The following is an 8,783-nucleotide window of genomic DNA, read 5'->3' on the forward strand; positions in this document are numbered from 1 at the left end:
TCCACTATTCACGATATCCATTACACGAAGCGACCACCGCAGGCATTAGGCAAGGCTTTTTGACTACCTACATTCATTTTTGTGTTAAGTAATTCATAAACTTAATTGACAAAACTAAAAATAACGCCAGAAGTAAATCGTGAGAACCAGATTCTATACCTACGCTAAGTCGTGTCGTATACGTCTCTAATATGGGAAATCCTACCTAAGTCCTTTTCACTTGAACTTAGAAGAGGATTTATTGGTGAACTTCGGTGAACTTTGCGGGAGACGGATGAAAATTGTCAGCAAGAGTTATTTATTGTGAAGTTTCCACGGAACTTTTGAGCCAAAGAGTAAAATATGAATTAAGATTGCAATAGGTAAACATAAATAACTTACATCACCCACAACATAAATCTAACAACAGACGTGCTTTATTATCTCATTTGTAGAAATACTTAAAACAAAGCATGAACGTATATTATTATGCAACAAAATTATCTTTTTGAAAATGAAAGCCTGATTTTCCTACCTACTCTATTTTACACGAAATGCCTACCTACCTGAAACTGTAGGTATTAAGAGCTTAAGTTTTGTTGTCTTTTCCCATACTGTTTATATGTATCTACTGTTGTTACCAAAAAAACGCAAACAAAGCAGGCGCGAGACAAGATTGAGGAAAAGCGAAATGGATAGTACCTCTTTTGCATTACAGCTCCTTTATAGTTTTTCTCGTCTTTTGAACGTGCTAATTTCTGTATTCTTTTCTTTCGAAGTTTCAGTAATACGGACCGTCTTCCAGAATATTTGGAAGTTTTATATGTCTTATTCCATGCTGTTTACTTAAGTACTGTGGTTTAAAAAAACTCGTGCAAAGCAGGCGCGAGACACAAGTTTGAGTAAAAGCTTAAATTGCAAAGGAAAGTGATAGTTCCCCTTTCCATTACAGTTCCATTACAGTTTTTTGACGTCATTTGTCATTATATATGCATTTACCTGCACAGTGCACACTTCTCTCTTCACATAACTCCACAGGCTATACTACCAAGAGAAAAGACATAGGGGAAAGCAGGTAGGATTCGTACAGAGGGAGCATTCGTACAACAGTCATATCTACACTATGCTACATGGTGACGCGTTTGTGTTTTTGTATATGTGAGGCCCGCTCATATTCATAGGCTCACAGCTAAGTGCAGTGGCTGTACAACAGTCAGTTTTTTTAGAATAAGTCAAAACGTGTTTTCACTCCGCGAAAATAATTTTTCGACTCATCTTTGACGACATTAATTCGTGATAAGCTTGGCTCAAATTGTTAAAGTAACATATAATAGTCTTTGGATAAGTGCCTTAGATTCATGTGTAAACATTAATTTTGGGATAACCTTCACCGTTATTTTTATTTTGAATTTATTGTTTGATTTTTTTGGTTGGGGTACCTTCGTGCAGTTAGGAGTGGGGTGGATTCGTACTTTATGAATGCACCCCGCGTGAGTTCAGATCGTTTTTGCACTAACTGGGTTATGGGATTCCAATTCTAAACCACTCCCAGATGATAACATGCAACAAATAGTGGTGGTGCCTACACTAGCAGAGTAGAACTAGAGTGAAGAAACTCTCGGTTTGATCCTGAAATCGACCTCTGCTAAATATTAGGCTAGGAGTGTCGTAAAATCAAAAATACCTAGTAGTTTCATAGCCTATCGAGCGTCAAATATAGGCGACATTTGACGCCTGCCAGTGTGGGTGAAACCTCGATGTTTTTTTACAAGTTTCATACCTGTCGTGAGCTGCGCTATAAGTCAAATTAGCAACTTCTTATCAAACGTCAAAACGCTGGCTTAGTATGGCAGCTTGTATAAAAGATATACATAGATATGACGTCATAAACATATTTTGACGTACTCTTTATATTTAAATCGACAATTTAGAATCAGTTTAGAATGGTTAAAACTTACAATGGACGTGGATTTCACGAAATTTGGAAGATCCTCTGTTTAATAATAATTACTAAGAAATCGTTTATTTTTGACATAGGCGCTATCCCAATTCAACTCCCAAAGGAATAGCTCTTACTCAACAAGATCTATCATCAAGATTGCCACCTCCATCACCATCTACATCAACTGTGGGACGATGACGCCAGAAATTATGCAACCTTAGCCTAAAGTGAATGAGAATGCACCTAAAAAGACACAAAGAAAGGAAAAGTATTAGAAAAATTAAGGATATAACATATAATCCCGAAAAAATAGACTGATAGAAAAGGAAAGAGCAAAAAAGATGAAAAAAGAAGAACAAGAGAGAAAACAAGGCTAAAGAGATGAAACGCGAGTTACTATAACGGTAAATTTGAATGTTGATTAATGAATGACTTAAATTGTAACAAATTGTTTGTAAACACCATATTGTTAATTATTACTATGTTTAAGGTTGATTCTGTGTTAATTTTGATATCAATAAATGTTTAATTTCATATAAAATAGCCTTTTTAATTCCTGTGTACGAAGGCTCCCCACTATGTACGAATGTACCCTAGTCGATGTACGAAGCTACCTCGCGTGTGGGGTGCTTTCGTACGATTTCCATTTTTTGGGAAATTCATCATAGCTTTGTCATCTTACTTTGCATCAATACTGAACTACACTATAATTAAAGCCAGATAACTAGGTAATCCAGCAGCGTTGAAATTATTTTGAAATATTTATTAGTTTTGTTTTTACATGACCTAGAGTAAAAAGTGTACGAATCCTACCTGCTTTCCCCTAGGTACCAACCTACTTAAAAACCAATGAATTGACTGAAATCTTAAACTTATTTCCATGAAAGTTTCAGAATATCCACTATTCACAATATTCATTTCAGAAAAGACCACCGCAGGCATTTGGCAAGGTTTCTTGACTACTTCTTTTTTCTTGAAGGTTTTTTACTTAAAACCTTTTAAAAAAACTCGTGCAAAGCAGGCGCGAGACACAAGTTTGAGTAAAAGCTTAAATGGCAAAGGAAAGTGATAGTTCCTCCTTTCCATTACAGTTCCATTACAGTTTTTTGACGTCATTTGTCAAGTTATCGCCGGTGCCCGTAACTCGGCGTGCATAACCGCGTCGCTAACGAGCGCTCCAGTAATTGGCGATATGAAATGACGCCATCATCCTCATTTACGAGTCATCGGGGCCAATCAATCGAGGTGTCGCCGGCCACAGAGTATAATATGATGCAGACAGGCTCTAGTATCATAAAACTTATTGTAGGTACTTATAAGTACCTATATGAGTTTAAAATAATTTTATTTAATTAAACTTTAATTCTTTAAAGAATATTTATCATGATTGGCTAATATTCTTACTTCCCTTTCCCCTCCAACTAAGCGTAAAGCTTGTGCTAGGAGTAGGTACGACAATAGTGCAACGGGTGGGATTTAAACCGGCGACCTTTCGGAATTCAGTCCGCTCCTCAGCCCTTGAGCTATTGAGGCTCTAATGCTAATGCTCTATATGCATCACTTTCACCAAATCTCAACACTGATCTTGGTTAGGCACACAGATAGTCCATCCTGGAGTCGGCCGTCGGGACCGGTCCATCCGGGAAAACAAAGGAATCCTGCAGGATTTAAGAAAATGTAAACCATACTCGGGTAGAGCTATTTCACTCAGTTTATTCAAAAATACATATAAATATACTGTAATACCTAAGAATGTCTGATAATAAGAAGTCAGTTAATTAGATTATTCATTACAAATAATATTAGACCTGTTGGTTAGTAAGTAGATACCTACCTATCTACCTACCTAGCTAAATGTGAAGAGAAAACAAAAGGTTTTTAAATCTCTTTCATAAGTCTTTAGGCTTTGCTTTATTGTCTACTAGCTTATGTTCGCGACTTCGTATGCGATGGACTACACAAATTTCAAACTCCTATTTCACCGTCTTAGGGGTTGAATTTTCAAAAAAATATTTCTTAGCGGATGCCTACGTCACAATAGGTATCTGCATGCCAAATTTCAGCCCGATCCGTGCAGTAGTTTGAGCGTGTAAAGATCAGTTAGTCAGTCAGTCACCTTTTCCTTTTAGTTACCTATATATATTTAGATTCCAGATGAACCTCTAAAGCATAACTAATCTATAAGTTGATGAATAAATAAACCACTTTAATTTACATATACTTACTTACATAGTACCTAAGTATAATAACATAATGGCTAACCACAGATATCAAACGCCAGTCATCGAGAAGCAATCGATCTACCGACTTCCGCCACTTAACGCTGTTTGTACTGTCGCTAACTCCATTAGTGAACAGGAACTAGCTCTTCATATTGATAGACTATCTTCTGTCCAGGAGGGATGATGTTTGTCCCGATTCATCAGGTACCTATACCAATAGATACCGCTTTAATAGTAGAGTACCTACCCTACCTAAACCTATGTAGATATTCATTAAGTCATCATACAAACGGTTCCATGATAATCCATACTAATATTATAAATGTGTCTGGCTGTCTGTCTGTCTGCTAGCTTTTCACGGCCCAACGGTTTAACCGATTTTGATGAAATTTGGTACGAAGGTAGCTTACATCCCGGGGAATGACATAGGCTGGAAAATCTTTCTTTTTATCCTGGAAAATCAAAGAGACCTACTCATTTTTCTAAGTAAGGCACTGAAGTCCATATCAATACTATCTGTCCCGGCTTACTTACGTGTGTAGTCGACGTTAGCCCGACTAGTTTCGAACCCATCCGGGGTCCTTTTTCAAGGGAGTCCGTCCGCGCACGCGCCGCGGTTTTGACTCCGCGGCGCGTGCGCGGACGGACTCCCTTGAAAAAGGACCCCGGATGGGTTCGAAACTAGTCGGGCTAACGTCGACTACACACGTGAGTAAGCCGGGACAGATAGTATTTATAATGGAAATCACTCACGGTAGTTTAAACGCTAAGAAGTCCATATCCTCTGACATAAACTTGTTTCATTTTAACTCTAAGCAAATTAGTAAGCTCCATAGATCCCTATTCTCAGCCTCAAAAACGCAAGCCTTTTAAAATTCCGTTCTGTTACCTGTTACGGCCGTTGTTGCGCCTGATTGCTCCATCGAAGCACTGCCTCCATCCCCAAGTAGTTGTTTTTATTTATTTTCTCTATTCGCATGGCTGAACCTGAAAAATTGCATGGGAAATCTTGTCTAAGGTATACTTCAATTTTTTTTACATCCGCACCTACTTCATATCTATATATTATAAAATTCAAAGTCCTGACTGACTGACTGACATATAATATATCAACGCACAGCCTAAACCGCTGGTCCTAAAGACATGAAATTTGAAGAGTCTATTCTTTTTAAAGAGAAGGTATCCACTAAGAAAGGATTTTTCGAAATTCCACCCCTAAGTGGGTTAAATAGGGAATGAAAGTTTGTATGAAAGTCCGTCATTTTTCAAGTTATTTGCATGAAAATTGGTATTTGGGTTTTCGGTCACAAATGAAGAAATACGTGTTTCATAATTTTTGGAAAATTGTCCCATAAGGGTGGTAAAATAGGGGATGAAAGTTTGTATGGGACAGTTTTAATTATTGATGTTATTAACTTGTTTGTAAAGTAGGTTTTTTCTTGAGGTTAGGTGTCAGCTAAGAAACGACTATGAGAATCCCCTCTATGAGAAAAGGTGACTGACTGACTGACTAACTGATCTTTCAACGCACAGCTCAAACTACTGGACGGATCGAGCTGAAATTTGGTATGAATATAGCTATTATGACATAGACATCCGCTAAGAAAGGATTTTTGAAAATCCAACCCCCAAGGGGGTACAACAGGGGTTCGAAATTTGTGTAGTCCACGCGGACGAAGTCGCGGGCTAGTTCAATTTATAAATGCAAAAGTGTGTCTGTCTGTCTGAAACGAATGAAACTAAAAATAAAATAATCTTTGAAAAAAGTACAGTTAAATCGTTCAGATTCTGTTAAGTACGTGAGAAAAGTTTCCATGTGCTTTTAACAAGCCAGTGATTAAGGAATATACAAAAATGTATAAAACCAAAATTTCTCATCGCTTCGATAAAAATACCGATTCTGTGAATTAAAAAAGTACAAGAAAAATGTACCCGTCAAAGTAGCACCTTAAAACTTTCTCCCTAATGAAAATTAATGTACTTACAGTTAAAGTAAACATTTGAAATCCGATTGAAAAATAATCTTCGAAAAGCTTAGAGATGTCATGCCATCTAGAGGCGACAAAACGTTATAATGCAAAAACGGTTTACCCCATCGATATAGAAAGTAATAATTCTTATTAGGTAGGTACATAAGAATTATAGTACTTAATGGTTTATCCCAAGAGTTATTACTTCCTACGTCCATGAAATCGTACTTTTAACATGACAGTTGACCCATAGAGTTAGAGAATGGCGCGTGAGGAGTCATTTTGTACGTACTGTAGAGCAAATATGGCAAGTCTTTTCTCAAAATTTATGCACTATGTATATCTGATCATACTGTAGGTATGTCAATTATATCGCCATCTTTAGCTATTGTAACAAACAAGATTAAAAAGGAAAGATATAATACTGAAGCGAAGCTTCTTAATGGTCAGTTTGGTAGGTTTGTACACGAATGAATGCAGCGAAGAAACACCGCATTGGCTGTGTTGCGGTTTTATCTATATACTAATTATATTAGGTATAAAGAGGAAAGTTTGTTCGTTTGTAATCGATAAACTCTGAAACTATACTGATACAATTTGAATCATTATTTCACTACCTACTAAAAAGCTTCTTTATTCAGTTTTTTTAATCCATACAAAACCAAGACCGCAGATGAAGTAGTGAGCAAAAGCTAGTTGCCAAAAAAAAATGGGACTTACTTAAAAATCAGTAGTTATAGATAGGTACCTAATTAACAATGTGTAAGAAGCTTCATTTCTGTTGGGCGTCCTACGACATGGACGACTCATGGCTTTTAGTTTTTATTAGTTCCAGGTCTATGGAGTATGGATGTGGGGCACGTTTTTGATGCGTGATACCTCATTGAGGAGCCGCATCTCTACGTTCTAGGTATAACTCAAAGCCAAAAAGCAAATACCCAGGCAACATTAATTGGGGTGGTCGGTTAAGCTCAATGACGGTAAATGAGCAAAACCACAACGATGCTAAAATGGCGCTGCCCGCCTCACCATTATATTGATTTCGACGCCATTAAAGCGGACCGGAAATTAAAAAGAAATAAAAACATATTGCTTTCCCGCGCGTCCCGAACTTATCCAATTTGTACATGTTCCGTTTCAAGCTTCGGTATTTTTGGATAATCGAATACGACCGACACGATTTTTACCTACTACCTAAAAATCAACTTTAAAGTTTCTAACTAAAGTTTATTTTCGTTTATTTCGATAAAATTCGTAACATTATGTCGATCAGAATATAGGGTAGGTAGATTTTATTTGGCATGCCATTATTGTCAGCGTGATATGATTATTATATTATCGGGCGATAAACGAGCATAAAAAAGATATATCGCGTCGGGCAATCGTGCAGGATTATGACGTCATTACACCTATTACGGAGTTTCGTATTTTATCGGGTTTGCTTTACTAATTAGGTTTCTGATGTGTAGGGAGACGATAAATCTTGCTTTTGAGGCTTAGGAGAGGATCAAGTGGTAATGGGATTTTGGTTATAACTAAGTGCCTAGGTGCCTTCATGGTGCCTTCCAGATGGAAATAAACTTAAGGTGGCAAATTATAGTTTTCTATAAGCTACGTAACTACAATACCATGTACGATGTATCTAGTAATCTCTATCTACTTATATACATATTACTCTCTAATCCAGTTAATCGTCTCTAAATTTCGAAAGAAATAAAATAGTGCGTGTAGGTTAACTTAACGCGCGGATGAAGTATAAAATAAAATTTTTACATAAAAAATAAAAACCGACTTCAATACCACAAACACTAAAAATTAAAAAATAATTTAATTTATTACCGAATTTATTATGTAACAAGAGTCAATATAGTTCCATGATAATACTTACTTTTTGGTGCCGGTGCCAATTGGCTTTAGCTGCGCGAATCGTCTAGACTTCATATTTTTATGAGACTCCACAACACTTGACACCTCATTGGCACCGACCCCAAAAAATATTATCATGGAACTATATTAACTATTGTTACATAATAAATTCGGTAATACATTAATTTTTAGTGTTTGTGGCTAGGTATTGAAGTCGGTTTTTATTTTTTAAGTAAAAAAAAAATTCACAATTTTTAGTGGCCCCATGGTATTAAAATATGCTATGCCTGGTTAAAAATCTACTGTTTACTAAGCTATTACACTGATCTCGAGCAATTTACTCTTATCCGTCGAGGAGTTCCATTATCTATCTTCGAAGATGTTCATCCAGATCTTCACCAAATTTAAATGGGACCAACTTTGAAGTATACCCTTTCAAACAAAAAAATAAATTTTCAAAATCGGTCCAGGCGTCTTCGAGTAATCGGGGAACATACATAAAACATAAAATAAAAAAAGATTCCGACGAATTGAGAACCTCCTCCTTTTTTTGAAGTCGGTTAAAAAGTAAATAAAACTTTAATTAGGGAACTAGGTAGTAGTAAGTAAGGTAAGTACTTAACTTTCACTAATTACGATACTCTTCTGAAAAAAGTTCGGTAATTTTCAAGTGGCACCTATAAACTAAAGGAACCTGCAGCGATGCCAAGTCGTACTAGCACCTAAAACAAATATTCATGGAACTTATTGAGAAATTAGGTTTTTATTTTAGCTTTAATAAAAAAATCAAGGTACAATTAAGGT

The sequence above is a fragment of the Maniola hyperantus genome, chromosome 13, assembly GCF_902806685.2.
Source record: "Maniola hyperantus chromosome 13, iAphHyp1.2, whole genome shotgun sequence".
Lineage (NCBI taxonomy): Eukaryota > Metazoa > Arthropoda > Insecta > Lepidoptera > Nymphalidae > Maniola > Maniola hyperantus.